The sequence below is a fragment of the Protopterus annectens genome, chromosome 14.part0, assembly GCF_019279795.1.
Source record: "Protopterus annectens isolate FY-2018-M chromosome 14.part0, PAN1.0, whole genome shotgun sequence".
Taxonomy (NCBI): domain Eukaryota; kingdom Metazoa; phylum Chordata; order Ceratodontiformes; family Protopteridae; genus Protopterus; species Protopterus annectens.
The window spans coordinates 709,344,666-709,363,696 of NC_056748.1; the positions used below are offsets into that span (position 1 = coordinate 709,344,666).

A 19,031-nucleotide genomic window follows, 5' to 3' on the forward strand; every position below is an offset into this window, starting at 1 on the left:
CAGACTGGCCACACCAGCATTGGTATCCAATTCTAAGGAACATGGCCCACGGCCCACCGTGGATTTTACCACAAATTCCTCACCTGCTCACCCAGCGAGACGATCAGATTCTACACAGCCAGCTCAAGACTTTAAACCTGGCTGCATGGCAAATTACCTAAACAACCAGCCAACACCTCTAGCCAAAGCTGTTTTGGATGTCATTCTGGAGGCCAGGAGGCCCAGCACCAGGAAAACCTATTCAGACAAATGGAAAAGATTTTGCGCCTGGAACCAGGCTAAAGGCCAAAATCCCCTTTATCCAAATATTCCTCAGATTCTACAATATTTAACTGAGATGTTGCACAAAGGACTTTCCTTTTCATCTATTAAGATCCACGCCTCAGCAATTTCAGCTCATTACAACAGGGATCCTCCTTTATTCTCACATCCACTCCTAAGACAGTACCTCAGAGGGGCTAAGAACATAAGACCGCCAAGGAGAGCACCAACACCTACTTGGGATCTCAACTTTGTTCTGGAAAAGCTTACACTGCCGCCCTTTGAACCAGCTTTTTCAGCTGATTTAAAATTTCTTTCCTGGAAAACTGCCCTGCTACTAGCAATAACCTCAGCTAGAAGAGTCTCAGAGTTACAGGCACTAATGGCAGTGGAGCCTTTCCTCATTTTTCATCAAGACAGAGTCGCTCTACGAGCTAACCCTTCCTTTATGCCAAAGGTGGTATCCAGTGTAGCCCTAAACCAAGCCATTCATTTGCCCACCTTTTTCCCAAATCCCCAGAACAAAGGAGAAAGACTCCTGCACTCTTTGGACATTCACAGGCAATTACGTTACTACTTGGATAAAACTAAGGCTTTCAGAAAAACTGACCAGTTCTTTGTAGCCTATGCTACAGGATCACAAGGAAAAGCTATCTCAAAACGGACCATTTCTAAATGGATAGGGCATTGCATACGTTTCTGCTACACGCATCATGGGAAACCGGTACCTGCTAACATTAGGTCCCACTCCACCAGGGCTACAGCTACTTCAGCAGCTTTTCTCAGGGGAGTGCCAACCAAGGATATTCTGGAAGCTGCAACTTGGAGTTCAGTGCACACCTTCACCAAACACCATCACTTACCTCTATATTCTAAGACTAGAGCTGGTTTTGCCACTGCAGTTTTGCAGGGCCTACTAGCTTCTTCTAGCCCTGTTTAACTCCACCTCCCATCCTTAGCTTTGGGATTCAACCCAAGCGTGATGACTGCAGCAGAGTAACACGATGAACATAGTACAGTTTTGTACGTACCATAAATGTAGATGTTCGAGTGTTCACCCTGCTGCAGTCCAGGTTACCCTCCCTCCATCCCCTCCGAACTAGCTGAACTTATCTATACCACTCTATCCTTTACTACCTCTGTGGTGTATTTGCTTGTGCCTAAAGGTATTGTTTTATTTTTATCTAGCTATATATATATATATATATATATATATATATATATATATATATATTTTGCCTACCTATTGGGGGCAGCTGACATCTGGGGCAAGAAAAACTGAAGAAAATGGCGTCTGATGTGTCTCATATACCCCTGGCGCACTGACGTCAGGGAAGAAGCGACAGCAACCGACGCCGGACCAAGACTTTGGAATTCAGGCCGACTGCGGGACCGCATGACGGCAGTATAACCCAAGTGTGATGACTGCAGCAGGGTGAACACTCGAACATCTACATTTATGGTAGGTACAAAACTGTACTTTTCATATGCTTAAATATCAACAGCATGTTATGGGCTTACTGAAACAGAAAATTGTTAATTTCTGATTGTGTGGAAAATAGAGTTACAGGATTTATTGCATTCAGCAGAACCAGTTGGAAAACATACTTTGCAATGTGGTTTTGATTCCTTGGAGGCCTCTTGCAGGGCCGCCGCAACTGGATCTGTGATAAGAAGGCATGCCTGGCTCAAGGAGCAAAATCTGCCTGATCATGTTAAAGCTAAATTGTTGGATGCCCCTTTACAGCATGATAGTCTGTTTGGTAATAAGGCAGAAGAGGTTTTAAAGAAAATGGAAGACAAATCTAAATCTTTGCAAACTAAAAGTTTTCTTGCAAGTGCAGCCACCCAGGTTCAGTAGGCACTGACCTACTAATAATTGGTCCTTTCCTGTGTCCAGCAGAGCCACTCGGGGCAAACCCAGGCACTCCAGATATCAATCACAGGGATCTTACAGGTCAAAGCAATGGGGTGCCTCCACCGCCAAATCTGGAGGTAACAAAGCACAACCCTACAGTAAGCAGTCTCAATGACTTTCCTCTATCACCTCCAAGCACTTATCTTTTGGCAGCCCCCTTGGGGGGAAAACTAGCACTTCATGCTCAAAATTGGCAGTTAATTACCCAGGACAAGTGGGTATTAAACATAGTATCCCAGGGGTACAAATTTCATTTCCTCCCAGGGGTACAAATTTCATTTCCACACTTTGCCAATTCCAAACGGATGGCCAGATCTGCCACAAAACCAGTGGGCAGAGGCCCAAATACAAGTCATGTCCCTCATGGATATGGGGGCTATTCAACCAGTACCAGAAAAGGAAAAAGGACAAGGATTTTATTCAAGACTTTTCCTGGTACCCAGAAAAGACAAATCATGGAGTCCAATACTGAACTTATCAATTCTGAACACGTTCCTGGACATTCCAAAATTCAAAATGCTGACTTTGCAACAGCTACTGCCTATGCTAGGCAAGAATGCCTGGTTGGTAACTCTAGACTTGAGGCATGCCTGCATATCCCAGTAAGGGAATCTTGCAGAAGATACCTCCGCTTCAAAGCAGGCTTTTTGCATTACCAATTCTCTGCACTGCCCTTTGGCTCATCTACTGCACCCAGGGTCTTTACAAAGTGCCTGGCACCAGTAATTGCATTCTGCAGACAAAGAAACATTCAAATTTGTCCTTATCTGGACAATTGTCTCATTCAGGCAGAGGACAAGGACACTCTCTTCTTCAACATCTGGTGTTTGTAAAAAGGCTTCTAGCATGCTTAGGGTACACCATAAACAAAAAGAAATCACAACTGGTACCCTCTCAAATAATTACATTCCTGGGTGCAAGCTTGAATACAACTGCCCAGGTGGCTTACCTCACGCCAGACAAACAAATGCAATTGACAACATACTTCAAATGGCAACAAAAACCCAGTTATCTGCAAGACAAATTCTGCAGGCTTTGGGGTTCATGGCATCCTGCATTCTACTAATTCCATATGCGAGACTGCATATGAGGAAATTTCAGTGGTACCTAAAAAGCTTATGGAGTCAACATTGTCGCAGCCTGGAAACAATGATTCATCTCATTCCCTGCCTGCAACAGCAGTTTCTTTGGTGGGCAGAGACATGTCAACAAAACAAGGGAATGTCATTTACTCTACCCCCCTGGCTCCCAAACCCCAACTACAGATGCATCAGACTATGTTTGGGGGGCCCACCTGGCAGGGAGATGCATTCAGGGCAAATGGAGCCCAAACCCATGCATCTACATATCAACCAGAAAGAAATGCTAGCTGTTCAGAATGCTCCGACAGCCTTAAAGGACTTGCTTCATCCAGGACAACTACTGATAAAGACGGACAATACCACAGTTATGTGGTCCATAAACAAGCAAGGGGGTACCCATTCCTACCCCCTTTGCAGACTAGCCATGGTCTTGTGGAACATAGCCTTGACTTGCCAAATACATCTTCAAGCTCAATTCCTGCCAGGAAAGCAAAATACTCTGGCAGACTACCTAAGCAGAAATCTTATGTACCCACATGAATGGAAACTGGATCCACAAATCTTCAGCATGTTAACACAGAAATGAGGAAGCCCAGACATAGATCTATTTGCCTCTCCCCAAAACTTATCAGTTGGACAAATTCTGCACAAGAACTCATCACAAAAAAAGCATGGAAAGTGGATGCTCTATCCTGGAAAAAACTATCAGTCTATGCCTTTACCCTCTGCCTCTACTCTTAAAGGTCTTAACCAAAAATGATTCTAATTGCTCCCTACTGGCCTCGCCAACACTGGTACCCGCTTCTAAGGAATATGTCGCACCTTCCTCCGTGGTACTTGCCTCAAACACCTCACCTATTGTCTCAGCAGAACTATCAAATTCTGCACACTCGGCTCAAAACTCTGAATCTTGCAGCATGGCTAATCAACTAATTTTACCAACCACATCTCTCAGTAAACCTGTGATGGGTGCCATTTTGAAAGCCAGAAGGCCTAGTACTAGAAAATCTTATGCTGATAAATGAAAGAGATTCTGTGCTTGGAACCAAGCACAAGGAATAGACACAGCAAAGCTCAATATTCCTCAGATTTTACAATACTTAACTGAGATGCTTGACAAGGGCCTATCTTTTTCTTCAATAAAAATCCGTGCATCTGCCATCTCGGCTCATTACAACACAGAGCCTCCCCTCATTTCTCATCCCCTGCTAAAACAGTACCACAGAGGGGCCAAAAATTTAAGGCCTCCCAGGAGAGCACCAACTCCTGCATGGGACCTCAATTTTGTGCTGGAAAAATGCACCCTGCCTCCTTTTGAACCAGCAGCTACTGTGGATATAAAATTTCTTTCTTGGAAGACAGCTTTTCTTTTGGCAGTCACTTCGGCTAGAAGGGTTTCAGAACTACAGGCTCTCATGGCAGTGGAGCCTTTCATTATTTTTTACCTGGACAGGTTGGCCCTCAGGACCAATCCTTCTTTTATGCCTAAGGTGGTATCCAGTGTGGCTCGTAACCAGACCATTCACCTGTCAACTTTTTTCCCAAATCTGCAGAACAAGGGGGAGCAGATTCTGCATTCATTGGATGTACACAGACAACTAAGATTCTACTTGAACAGGGCAAAATCTCTAAGAAAGTCTGAGCAACTACTGGTGGCATTTGCTGCAGGATCAGAGGGGAAGGCTATATCAAAGCAGACTATTTCTAAATGGATAAGCCATTGCATTAGTTTCTGCTACTTGCACCATGGTAAACCTGTGCCCAAGGGGATCAGATCCCATTCCACCAGGGCTGCCTCTACTTCAGCAGCTTTTCTCAGAGGGGTTCCTACCAGAGACATTCTAGAAGCTGCTACTTGGAGCTAAGTTCATACGTTCACAAAGCATTATCATTTACCTCTCTTCTCTAAATCCAGGGCAGGCTTTGCCACTGCAGTCATGCAGGGCCTTTTGCTGTTGTTGTCTTTCGGCTTTTCCTGGTTAGGGGTCGCCACTAGCTGCTCCTAATGCAGTTTAGTTCCATCCTCCCATCCATAGCTTTGGGATTCTACCCAAATATAATGACTGCAAAAGTGAAACACGAAGAACATAGTACAGTTGTGTACACTTACCATGAATGTAGATGTTCGAGTGTATTCACTGTTGCAGTCCGGATTACCCACCCGCCAGCCCCTTTCTATACCTTTTCTTTCCTTCACTATACTCAAAAGCCTCTGTGGTGTATTTGCTTTTAGTTGAAGGTAAATTTTATGTTTCTAAAGTGCATTTATTTATTTACAGTTGTATATATGTATATATATATATATATATATATATATATATATATATATATATATATATGTATATGTGTGTGTGTGTGTATATATATATATATATATATATATATATATATATATATATGTGTGTGTGTGTGTGTGTGTGTGTGTGTGTGTGTGTGTGTGTGTGTGTGTGTGTGTATATATATATATATATATATATATATATATATATATATATATATATATATATATATATATATATATATATATATATATATATATATATATATATATATATATATATATATATATATATATATACATATATAAATTTTTTTTTTTTTTGCTCCCCATTTGGGGGGCACCTGACATCTAGGGCAAGAAAAACTGATTAAAATGGCATCGGCTGCATGTTTTATATCCCTGGCGACCTGACGTCATGGAAGAGGAGACAGCAACCGACACAGGACCCAAGACTTTGTTATTCAGGCTGACTGAGGGCAACCTGCCAGCAGATTACCCAAATGTAATGACTGCAACAGTGAATACACTCTAACATCTACATTTATGGTAAGTGTACACAACTGTACTTCATCTACTTACCATAACTATGCATCTGTGTTGTTCATTTTCATTCTTCCTCCACTCCACTCCCACCTTCCCCCTTCCTTATCTTTGGGAATGACCTGAAGGAATTTGTTTGGAACCCTTGTTCCTGTTTGAGCCCCTTTTCTATTCCGTTTTATCACATATTGTTTTATCAAACTTTGTTTGCCGGCAGCAAGCTCAGTCTGAGGTAATGCAGTAATGAGGCATTATGGGTAAAGGGAGGAGTTTGAGAGTCAGATCCTAGACTGAAAAAAGGTGGCAGAGTCGGGTCAGAGGATCGGATCTGAAGCCATTCGTTGAGGAAGAATGCAGTTTAACGACACATACATAGTTATTGGTAAGTGCATAACTTAAAATGTTTATGTTTTACGAACAGTGCAGTTACTGTCAGTTGTTAATATGAGACAGTTCTGTTTGTGTTGAGTTTGGTCATTGCCTATTTTTTTTTTTATGTTACAAACTCGAGCTGCTTATTCTAAAGTGCTTAAATATCACATTTACAGACTCTGTTGTGTAGCAAAAAGTGGAAACTAACTGAGATAGGCATTGTACCTGTCCTGAAATCTGTAAACCTCCATCTCCGTAATACCACATTTGTATACTAACCCATATCTGTTCATACCTCTCAATGTGGAAACATCAAAAATCTGGACAAAGACCCATGAAAAATAGGTACACTGATTGATTAACATAAGGTTTGCATACTTAATTATGTAACCCTGCCCACTGCAGTGGAATTGTGGGACACAGACATTCAAATGCAAATTCAAGTACAGACAAAAATATTAAACATAAAATATAACTGGTGCAGTCATTTTATTTATATTAACATTATTTTGTACTTGTATCAAACTTTTGAAGTTGTATAAATTTAAAATGCAATTTTTTATAAAAATAAAATGAACTGCTTCTACGCTGATATTAAATAACAGAACATATACAACATGATATAACCAGATTACCAGAACAATGTTGTTTGGTGTATAGTATTTGAACTTGTATAAAACTTTGAACTTGTAAAAAAGCATGGCTGGGGGAGACATGATAGTCCGTGACGAAAGAAAATATAATCTCACTTAGCACACATCATTTGAAAAACTGATTATTTTTAGTCCTGTCTGTTGCAGCCATGTTCAGCATACTGTGTGAATTGTAATGTATTGTTAAATGACTCGAGCACACTTTCGAGAATTTCTACGCACCTATAAACATTTATGCATGTGCTGTGGTGGTAGGTTTACATTAAGATTGATTTTTTGAGGTTTCTGTGTTCTACAGCTAGGAACTGTAATAGTGTGCATTACTATAATTGTCTGCTTACAGTTAAAAGCATTCTCTAGAGACTGCTCCTTGATCTGTTTAAAACTTTCATTTAGTGGCTACAGCTAGGAAGTGTAATAGTGTGCCTTACTATAATTGCATTTTTATTTAATTACTAAATTGTAAACTGCGTTTTCATACTGAGACTTGTATTTTCTCTTTGTGGGTGTTCTTTCTATGGTTTTAAAGTGAGGTTTCTGTGTTCTGCTCAGGTGGCATAATCTTGATAGAGGCTTGTTGTCTAGGCTGGTAGTTTTGTTTTGAGTTTCCTGTGTTTCTGGCAGCCATTTTCTGCTGATTGTCTTCATTATTATTGAGAGTAACAAGGCCTCCTGACCTTCTGTAGTACGAGTGATTGAGTAATAGCAGGGGCTGAGTAGTAATTTGATCTTCCAGCTCTTCTATTCTTACTGGTATATAAACCCTGTGTCTTATAAAGGTGCTTGTATTGCTCAGCTTCTGGATTGCATTGCATAAGTGGAAATTCCTTAAGATTCCAAGAGCAGGATAAGTTATTTCTTACACTTATTTCACTGAACTGCACTTCTGAAACACGTATAATTATGATGTACAGTTGATCTACTACATTTTGCACTGTTATAAAGCTTTTTTTATTGTTTCACTGCATGTATGTACTGTTTTAACTGTATTTTTCATTGCTAGATACTTTCATTACTCTAATTGCATGTTTACTGAATTACTTAACTGTAAACTGCTTTTTCATACTGAGAGTTGTATTTTCTGTTTGTGAGTGCTCTATCCGAGCCTTTCTGTGCATTTTTGATTTTTTTGAGGTTTCCGTGTTCTGGATTGCATTGCATAAGTGGAAATTCCTTAAGATTTCAAGAGCAGGATAAGTTATTTCTTACACTTATTTCACTGAACTGCACTTCTGAAACACGTATAATTGTGCTGTACAGTTGATCTACTACATTTTGCACTGTTATAAAGCTTTTTTTATTGTTTCACTGCATGTATGTACTGTTTTAACTGTATTTTTCATTGCTAGATACTTTCATTACTCTAATTGCATGTTTACTGAATTACTTAACTGTAAACTGCTTTTTCATACTGAGAGTTGTATTTTCTGTTTGTGAGTGCTCTGTCCGAGCCTTTCTGTGCATTTTTGATTTTTTGAGGTTTCTGTGTTCTACAGCTAGGAACTGTAATAGTGTGCATTACTGTAATTGTCTTGTTTACAGTTAAAAGCATTCTGTAGAGTCTGCTTGCTCCTTGATCTGTTTAAAACTTTCATTTAGTGGCTACAGCTAGGAACTGTAATTTTTCCCACCCATACTTGGTGGCTTTGCAGTTGCCTGCCCATACTGTATATTTGATCTGTGGCACTCCTCCCAGTCTAGTGTCATTAGTTCACTCAATCTAATAGAGAACATTTGTGAAGGCCAACCCACTCAGGTTCTTAACGTTGAATTAACTTCTGTTCCAGCTTTCTCCATTTCCACTTTTACTGGAAAAAAAATCTAAGCTTGCTTCCCCCCTTTCCTGTGGCAGGTCTTGTCCAGATACGGATTTGCTGTGTGTTTGTGAGCTCCAAAGGCCCCCCCCCTCCCCACTTAACTGGAGTTAAACCTTTCCTGGCGCCATAAAGTCTGTTCTTCAAAGTTTCCCTTGCAACTTGCCAACTTTAGTTTTAGCACTCAAATCTGTTTCTTTGAGCTCAGCACTTGTTCAGAACTCATTGTAAGCACTAAATAAGTTACAAATTACTACATCACTCAACTTTCCTCACTTGTCTAGAGGAAAACAGTTTTTAGTACTTTAGACACAGGCATGTCTAAAGGTAAGCTCCCGGTGTTTTCTCCCGTCTACCTGATGAATCTGGGCATCTTGGGACAATGCAGCAATTGCCTCATGTACACAGGCAACCCTCTCCTCCTACCACCCAACACTACGACCTGTGAGAGATGCACTTATATAGCCAAACTGGAAGCAAAGCTCTCTTCACCAAAGACTGGCCTAGACGGTCAAGAGGAGAAGGTAAACACTTGCACTGCACCACACTCATCACATAGTCCCTCAAAACCTACACCACCAAAACACACACAGAAGCACAAAACACACACCTACATTCGCGGAGGCTCTCAGTACAAATCTGCCCAAACAACCGAGACCTCCAAAGCAGAAATGCAAGCAATCTCCATCTCCCAACGCAACCCAAATGACACGTAGCCCACATACTCAGTGTGCCACTCGACTACAGCCCATAAGGCATAACGTACCCAACACTCTAGTCATAGGTGACTCTATAGTCAGGCACACTGATGTTCCACTCACCAGGCTAAACAAGGAAAAAGTTACTGTCAGCTGCCTGTCAGGTGCCAGTATCCGCCACATAACGCACACACTCAGGTCACTCCACAACAACTACAAATATGACTCTGTCATTGTCCATGTTGGTGTGAATGACCTGAGACATACCTCCCTGGACTACATGAAAAGAGACATGGAGAAGCTCTCTGATCTTGTAGCCCAGGCAGGTATGACCCTAGGCCTGAGTTAGCATCCTTCCATCACCCAGAATGATACCACAGTACAAGGACAAAGTGATTGACTTTAACAATTGGCTAAGCTTCTGGTGTCCATTCTAAGGGAATCCAGTATCTGTCTGCCTGGGATGACATGATCGACAGACCACGCTGCTTTGCCAGAGATGGCCTGCACCTGTCCCCCTTGAGATTCCGGATACTGGCAAAGGCTCTTGGCACCCCTATAGTGCCTTTTTTAGACAAGGTTCAAATTGTTAAGAATTACTGCTTTGCCGCCTACTTTTCGGCATTTTCCAGCTTGCTAAAGTTTATATCTGTATTAGAAAAAGTATTTAGAACACATCTAGAGCCTGTTTACTGCATTTCCTGCGTTGCACTTAATTTAAAATCGTTTTTTTCTCTTAAAACTGCATTTTACCTGACTTTGGCCTAGCACTCAAGTGTGGGGTCATTTATTGCACTGTTGTGATTATTTTGCTACTTGTGTATCTCTGCTACCTTTAAACTAAAACAAAAAAGAAAAAAATGTTGCTTTTTTCCCACTTTCTGAAATTTAAGAAAGTTCAGTTACAGATCTGCTGTTCTGAACTGTTATAAGTTTCTTGGAGGCCAGTGCTTGTTTGGACTAAAGGGAAGTCTCTGTGTTCACCAGTGGCAGTGGTTAACACTGAACAGCCTGCCTGTCCCTGTAGGAGTGGTTACTGCCTAGAAGCTGTAGTTTTATTGGCCATTTTGTGTCAATTCTAAACTCCTTGATCTGTATCTCTTAAAACCCTGCAACCCTCTTTCGCTTAAACTATTCCCGGCTCCACAAAGTCTACTCTTCACTTTTTCCCTTTGAACTGCTCTAAATCTGAAATTAAGCACTCTATTCTCACTCTAAAGCCCTGTACTTGCTCGTATAAGTAATCTCATAGGTAAACACAAACTAAAGCACTACATCCTCTTATACTCCTTCAAAGCACTTGCTCCCTATTGGTTCTTTCTGATCAGTCAATAAGTAGTTCCCTATATTATTCAGGCATGTCCAAAGATCAGTTTCGAGTTTACTCTCCAGTCCAGCTGGTGAATCTGGGAATCTTGAGGCAATGGTACAACTGCCTTATGTATACAGACCACCCTCTCCTCCTCCCAACAAGCTCAAATATATGTGAGAGATGCAACTATATAGCCAAACTGGAGGCAAAGCTCTCTCAACCCAGTACTGGCACAGCCTGTCAGGAGGAGAAGGTGACCACACACACCACAAATCCAGTCTCACATAGACCTATCGCATCAGCAAACCAAACACATAAACACACAAAAACATACTCGGAGGCTCTAAATAAAAATCTGCCTAAGCAGCAGAGACCTCCAAAGCAAACATCCAAGCAACACCTACCACGAAACAATATCCACGTAGCACATACCTCACAAAGTCAGTGTGCCACACAGTCACAGCCCTTAAGGCTAAACAAACACACCTAATACACTTGTAATAGGTGACTCTATTGTCAGACACACTTGACATCCCACTCACCAAGCTGAACAAGGAGAAGGTCACTGTAAGCTGCCTGTCGGGTGCCAGGATCCGCCACATAACACAAGCACTCGGGTCACTCCAAAGCAAGTACAAGTATGACTCCGTCATTGTCCATGCTGGTGTGAATGACCTGAGACGTACCTCCCTGAACTACATGAAAAAAGACATACAGGAGCTCTTTGATCATGTAGCCCAGGCCGGTATGACCCTGACCTTGAGTAGCATCCTACCCTTACCAAGAATGATGCCACAGTATAAAGACAAAATGATCAATTTTAACAATTGGCTAAAGTACTGGTGTCATTCAAAGGGGATCCAGGGTCTGTCAGCCTGGGATGACATGCTCGACAAGCAACGTTGCTTCGCTAGGGACGGCTTGCACCTGTCACCCCTGAGTTTTCGAATACTGGCTAAGGCTCTTGCCGCCCCCATAGTGCCTTTTTTAGGCAAGGCTCAAAAGACAAACCCACCCCCATGGACAACACAAAGAAAAAAAAAACTAGGGGTAATGCTGCTCAGCGCCATAAATCTAAACCTCAAGATGCACACACTCGAGACTCTCCTCAGTATGGAGAATATCGATATCTGTGCAGTAACAGAAACCTGGTTCAAGGCTCCCGAGAGCACCCCAGCACTACCAGGCTATACTTCATACCATGCTTTCCGGCCCCAAAACTCGGACCGAACTACAAAAGGAGGGGGAGTATCCATAATTATCAGATACCCACACCTCCAGGCTAGTGGCACTGCACGAAGCTTCGGAGACCATCCATGTGCAACTAACAGTGGGCAAAACTGCCTTTCAGTTTATAGCCTGCTACAGACCACCCTCCCAAACACAGGAACCTCACTCGGCTTTCCTGAGAACACTGGAGAATATGAAGGTCTCTCCAAACACTATTATATTGGGTGACTTAACTATCCAAACATCGATTGGGAAAACTACTCAAACCCAAAACCCTAGCCCAACGGTTCCCAGAATTTATAAACTCCCAGAATTTATAAACTCAAATGCTATGGAACAACTGGTCACCACTCCCACAAGAGGGGAAAACATACTGGATGTGGTCATCACCAACATGGGGTCTCTGTTCCACACCAGAGGTATACCCCTCATTGGTAAGATCAGACCATAAACAAATCTCACTGGACATCCATATTCCGTCCCCACCCCCAGCCAAGGAAACCACGGTGAAGAACTTCTCAAAAGCAAACTTCACACTTTTCAAAACTGAGGTGGAATCCTTCAAAGCCCCCCGGGCCAGTGGACAATACGGCCCAAAATGCAGAATCCTTTACAAAAGCATTCCATGGACACCTACAGGAATGCATGGAGCATGCTATCCCAAATAAAACCAAGACTAACCCCTCCAAAGGCAGGAGACCTGTCTGGTGGACCCCGGCCATAAATAAGCTATACAACAGAAGGAGAAAGCTACTACATGACGGAGCAAAATCCCAAAAAGGGAAGGTGTCATTGATCAGTACTAGCAAGAAACTACGATCCCTCATAAAATCTTCTAAGGCCAGCTTTGAAAGAAAAATTGCACAAGACACTAAAGATAATCACAAGGCCGCCTTTAGTTATGTCAGAAACCTGGGAGGCAACTCCCAGTTATGCTCTGAGTTAGTGCAAAATGACAGAACATTCACTGAACCCACAGACATTGCCAACATCCTGGCAGATAGGTTCAGTGCAAACTTCTCCCCCCAAAAGAGCAAATGTCTATCCCAACAGAGTGTAGCCTTCCTGAGATCACAGATGCACAGGTGACAGCTGCCCTCTCCAAAGCTAAAAACACAGCATCAATGGGACCAGACGGTGTCCCGGGCTGCGTCTTACACAAGCTCCAAGAAGAACTAAACTCATATAAAGTCACTGTTCAATCTCAGCCTTACTACAGGATATGTTCCCAAGGAATGGCGTACAGCAACAGTGGTCCCACTCCACAAAGGTGGTGCCACAACAGACCCCGGAAACTATCGCCCTATAAGCCTGACTAGCCTGGTCTGCAAAGCTATGGAACGTATCATCATGGAAATCATAAACAAAGACATTGGGAACCTCCAGACACTGGATCCTACCCAATTCGGATTTAAGGGCAGATCTTGCCTCTTGAACCTGGTCGACTTCTTTGAAACCGTTACCAAAGCCATAGATGAAGGGAAGGTAGTCCACACAGCCTACCTGGACCTCGCAAAGGCCTTTGACGCAATACCCCACTCGGGCAACATAAATAAGCTCACCAGCTTAAATATCAACCCCTATGTCACAAGATGGGTTGCAAACTGGCTCAGGGATAGAACCCACATGGTCAGAATAGCAGGTGCCATGCCAGACTCTAAACCAGTTACAAGTGGTGTCCCACAAGGCTCAGTCCTGGGAACTCTCTTGTTCAGTATATATTTCTCCGAGGTACAGGCTAATATGGGTGGACTATGGCTGACCAAGTTCGCAGATGACTGCAAACTGGGTGCTATAATCGACTCTCCGACTGACACATGCATCCTCCAAAAGGGTCTCACAGAGATGGGTAACTGGTGCCAGAGCCATGGCCTAAAGCTAAATGCCAAAAAGTGCATAGTCATCCCCTTTGGAAAAAACAAAGTGCCCACAAATTACCACATAGGTGGTAATCCATTAAGTACGGAAGAAGTAATTAGGGACTTGGGGACCCAAGTAGATAGCAATCTCTCCTTTGACAATCACGTTGCCAGAGTGGTTAGAAAGACCTTCTATATAGCCCACCTTATCATGAAAGGGTTCACAGCTAGATCAAGAGAGGTCATTGTGCCCCTCTACTCATCACTTATCAGGCCCATAATTGAGTACAATCCCCTGTTTGGGATGTACCTTACCCGACACCTTCAGCAACTGGAAAGACCCCAAAAGTATCTCACCAAGAGGATCAAACAGATGCCCTATGCAGTTCAGCTAAAAAAAACTCCAGCTCTACTCAGTTGTGTACCGCCTACTCAGAGGCGATCTGTGTCTGACGTATAAAGCCATGTCCAACCCAGAATTAATGGACATGCTTCACCTCAGGAAATCTAAATCCGTTAGAGCTACACGCTCCAGGGACCTGAACCTCAGCACAGAAATAAATAGGACATGCTGGAGGGACAGATTAATATCCCAGGGGCTCCCCTCACTCTGGAACAAAATCCCAATCCATGTCAGGCAGAGCCCCTCACTGACCCTCTTCAAGAGAAATCTTGACGAATGGATGGGAGATCGTAAGTTTACCCCTGGGATCTCTTCTGTGTCGCTGCTTGACAGAGGTACAGTAAACAAACCTTAAAAGGGCTACCTTCTGTGACCTATTATACAAAGGCACAGTCAACTAATCTAAAAGGGTGGCGAAAGCCAAACATACTCTGGCTAGGCTTATAAATGCCCTAGGGCAGATAGCCTAGTATCAACCTATGAACCACCGTAACGGGTACAAGCAAGCAAAATCTGAGGGTAATGCTACTCAATGCTAGAAGTCTAAACCTCAAAATGCACTCACTCCGAGGCTCTCCTTAAAATGGAGAACATTGACATCTGTGCAGTGACAGAGACCTGGTTCAAAGCTCCAGAGAGCACCCCTGCATTACCAGGCTATAATTCAAACCACACCTCTCGGCCACCAAACCCGGACCGAAACACTAAAGGTGGAGGCGTGTACATATTCATTAAGGGTATCCACACCTCCAAGCTACTTGCTCAGCATAATGCATCCGAGATTATCCAAGTTCATCTAACTCTGGGCAAAACCGCAATCCAGATTGTAGATTGCTATAGACCCCCCACCATGCCCCAGGATTCCCACTCCTCTTTTCTTGATACACTGGAAAATATTAAGGTGCAACCCAACACTCTAATAATGGGTGATTTCAACTACCCTACCATTAACTGCGAAAACTACTAGTGTACCAACTCTTTTGCTTAACGTTTTCTGGAAGTCATCAATTCCAACGCCTTGGGTCAACTTATCCAAAACCCCACCAGGGGAAGCAATGTCCTAGACCTAGTCATCACCAACATGGGTGACCGGTGTTCCACACCAGAGGTCAGCTCCTCGTTGGTCAGGTCCGACCACAAGCAAATCACCCTAGACATCCACATCCGCTCCCATCCCCCATTAGGAAAACAACCGTAAAAGATTTCTCCAAAGCCAACATCACGCTTCTTAAGACAGAAGTGGCAAACTTCACAACACCCATGCAGATAGACAATAGAGGTACGACTGCGGAATCCTACACAAATGCACTTATAAACACTTACACAAATGCATGGATTGTGCTATCCCTAATTGAACCAAGATGCTATCCTCCAAAAAAAGGAAGCCAATCTGGTGGTCTTCTGCCATAAACAAACTCTACAGCAGAAGAAAGAAACTGTTGCAAAAAAAAATCCCACGATTGGAGGAACTCACTGGTCAGTCTCAGTAAGAAGCTGAGATCCCTCATAAAATCCTCCAAAGCTAGTTATGAAAACAAAATTGCCACTGATTCTAAAGACCACCACAAAGCCATTCTATAGCTATGTCAAGAATCTCAGTGGCAACACTCAGATCTGCTCTGAGTTACAGCACAATGACACTAAATATACAGAACCAACTGATATTGCCAACATCCTGGCAGATAGGTACAGTGTTAACTTTACCCCCTAAAGGGCCCATCTTTATACCGGAAGAATGCATGGTTCCTGTAATCACGGCTGCACAGGTAAAAAGCTCACTCTCCAAAGCCAAGAACACAGCATCCATGGGACCTGACGACATCCCAGGCTGCCTTCTTCATGAACTGCAGAATGAACTGGCACCCCACCTAAGTACCATGTTCTATCATAGCCTCACCTCAGGTTTTGTGCCCATTGAATGGTGCACCGCGGCAGTTATCCCACTCCACAAAGGGGGGGGGGCCACAGCAGACCCCGGGAACTACTGCCCCATTAGCCTGACAAACCTGTTCTGCAAGGCTATGGAACGTATCATCATGGAACTCATAAACAAAGACATTGGAGATTCCAAACTCTGGACCCCACATAGTTTGGGTTTGTAAAAGGCAGATCATGTCTCCTAAACCTGATAGACTTCTTTGAAGTAGTTACCAAAGCCATAGATGAGGGTAAGGTGGTTCACTCAGCCTATCTAGATCTTGCCAAGGCATTCAACACCATCCCCACTCTGGAATTATAGAAAAACTCACTAAACTAGGTATAAATTCCTATGTCACAAGATGGGTTGCCAACTGGCTTACTGACAGAACACACACTGTGAAAGTAGCAGACTCCAAATCAGACTTCAGATCAGTGACAAGTGGAGTACCACAGGGTTCAGTCCTGGGTCCTCTCCTGTTTGGTATCTACTTCTCTGAAGTACAGGCTAACAGAAGGTCTTTGGCTAACTAAATTTGCAGATGACTGCAAACTAGGAGCCGTAATAGAAACTCCTAACGATGTGGACATCCTACAAAAGGGCCTCACTGAGATGCCTGGTGTCAAAGCCATGGTCTCAAGCTCAATGCCAAAAAGTGCATTGTCATCCCCTTTGGTAAAAACTCTGTACCCATGAACTACTACATAGGCGGTAGTCTACTTAACACCGAAAGTGTGATAAGAGACCTTGGGACACAGGTGGACAGTAGTCTCTCCTTTGATAATCACATCACCACAGTTGTCAGGAAATCCTTCTACGTGGCGCACCTCATCACAAAAGGTTTCTCATCCAGAAAAAGAGGTAATTGTTCCCCTCAACTCATCACTTAGACCCATTATAGAGTACAACGCCCCTTTTGGTATGTACCTCACAAGACATCTACAACAACTGGAAAGGCCGCAAAAATACCTCACAAAGAGGATTACTGGCCTCAAACAGATGTCTTACGCAGACAGTCTCAAAAAGCTCTGGCTTTCCTCCATCACATATCGCCTACTCAGAGGCGATGTCTGCCTAACACAAAAAGCTATGTCAAACCCAGAACTGTTGGACATGCCCCACTTAAAGAAATCCCAATCCCTCCGAGCTACATGCTCTAGGGACCTAAACCTTGTCGCCACAATAAACAGAACATGCTGGAGGGATAGAGTCCTGTCCCAGAGACTTCCCATACTCTGGAACAGACTACCTATCTATGTCAGAGCTCCTCATTAGCACTCTTCAAGAAAAATCTTGATGATTGGATGGGTAATAGGAAATTCACCCCGGGGATCACTTCTGTGGTTTCTGCTTGAAATTTTCTTGGGTGGCGAAAGCCAGGGTACCTTTTTGGCTAGGCTTGTATAGGCCCTAAGGCCAATAGCTTAGTACCTACCTATGAACCTAAGATGACATTGTGGATAATTTACAGTCTAACAGCTAAGATATGGGACATTTGCCACATAATTAAAATCAACATTGTTTCCTCCATACAAACCCTAAAAGTTATTTATCTGCTGCAGTTCTGCAGTTCATAAGAAGATATTAAATTATTTGTAATCCTGTAGATATCACAGAGAAGCAACCAGGCAGTCCCAAGGAGTTCAAAAACATAAAATTATTTTATTGCACAGCACAAACACGGTAAGCGCTTTCACTAACAAGCTTCTTCAGACCATAAAACTTAATAATGAAAACCTTTTATAGAAATTCAAATACCAGTAGCCATCACAAGAAAGGAAATCCAAATTAACTTGAATTAGCCTTTAAAGTTGCACTCATACCCCTCAAACATATATACATCTAGCAAACTTATATGCATACATAAAAACAGTGGAAATAAAAATAAAAAATATAAAATATATATATGTATAATTACACAGTGCACACAAAAAACATATATGCATAACATATATACATAAAAATGCATAAAATATATATATATATATATATATACACATATATATATATATATATATATATATATATATATATATATATATATATATATATATATATATATATATATATATACACATATATATATATATACACACACACACACACACACACACACACATGAAAATACTCATGAGCAGTCTATACATACACGTAAATCACTTCTGGATCCTACGTTTCTTCAATAGTGGTTTGATGGATGCTCTCTCATTCAATCCACTCCCCCTATCAGCTCTAAGGGTAATAATCCAGTTTGTTTCCCTGAACTCAGTATGGTTCCTAATATCGCCTTCCCTAATACTGGGTGCTATAACTTCAATAACCCTAAAGTGAAAAGAATGACTATCCCCACAACGCATGACATGTTTAGCCAATGCATTATTATCAGATCATTTCCTAATATTATAAACATGTTCTCTGATTCTGTCCCTAAATATCCTGTTGGTTTTACCAACATAAAAACAATGACAGATTTGGCATTCGGCTACATGAACGTAGGATCCAGAAGTGATTTATGTGCATGTATAGACTGCTCATGAGTATTTTCATATGCATATATATATATTTTTTATGCATTTTTAAATGTATATATGTTTTTTGTGTGCACTATGTGTGTACTTATACATATTTTATATTTTTTGTTTTTATTTCCACTGTTCTTATGTATGCATATAAGTTTGCTAGATGTCTAT

General features: G+C 42.2%; 1 protein-coding gene across 1 annotated transcript in view; it reads left to right on the top strand.

Moving 5' to 3' along the window:
* VAMP3 (vesicle associated membrane protein 3) overlaps window positions 1–19,031 on the top strand; it is a 594,205-nt gene that overhangs the window by 184,258 nt on the left and 390,916 nt on the right. The window lies entirely within an intron of this gene.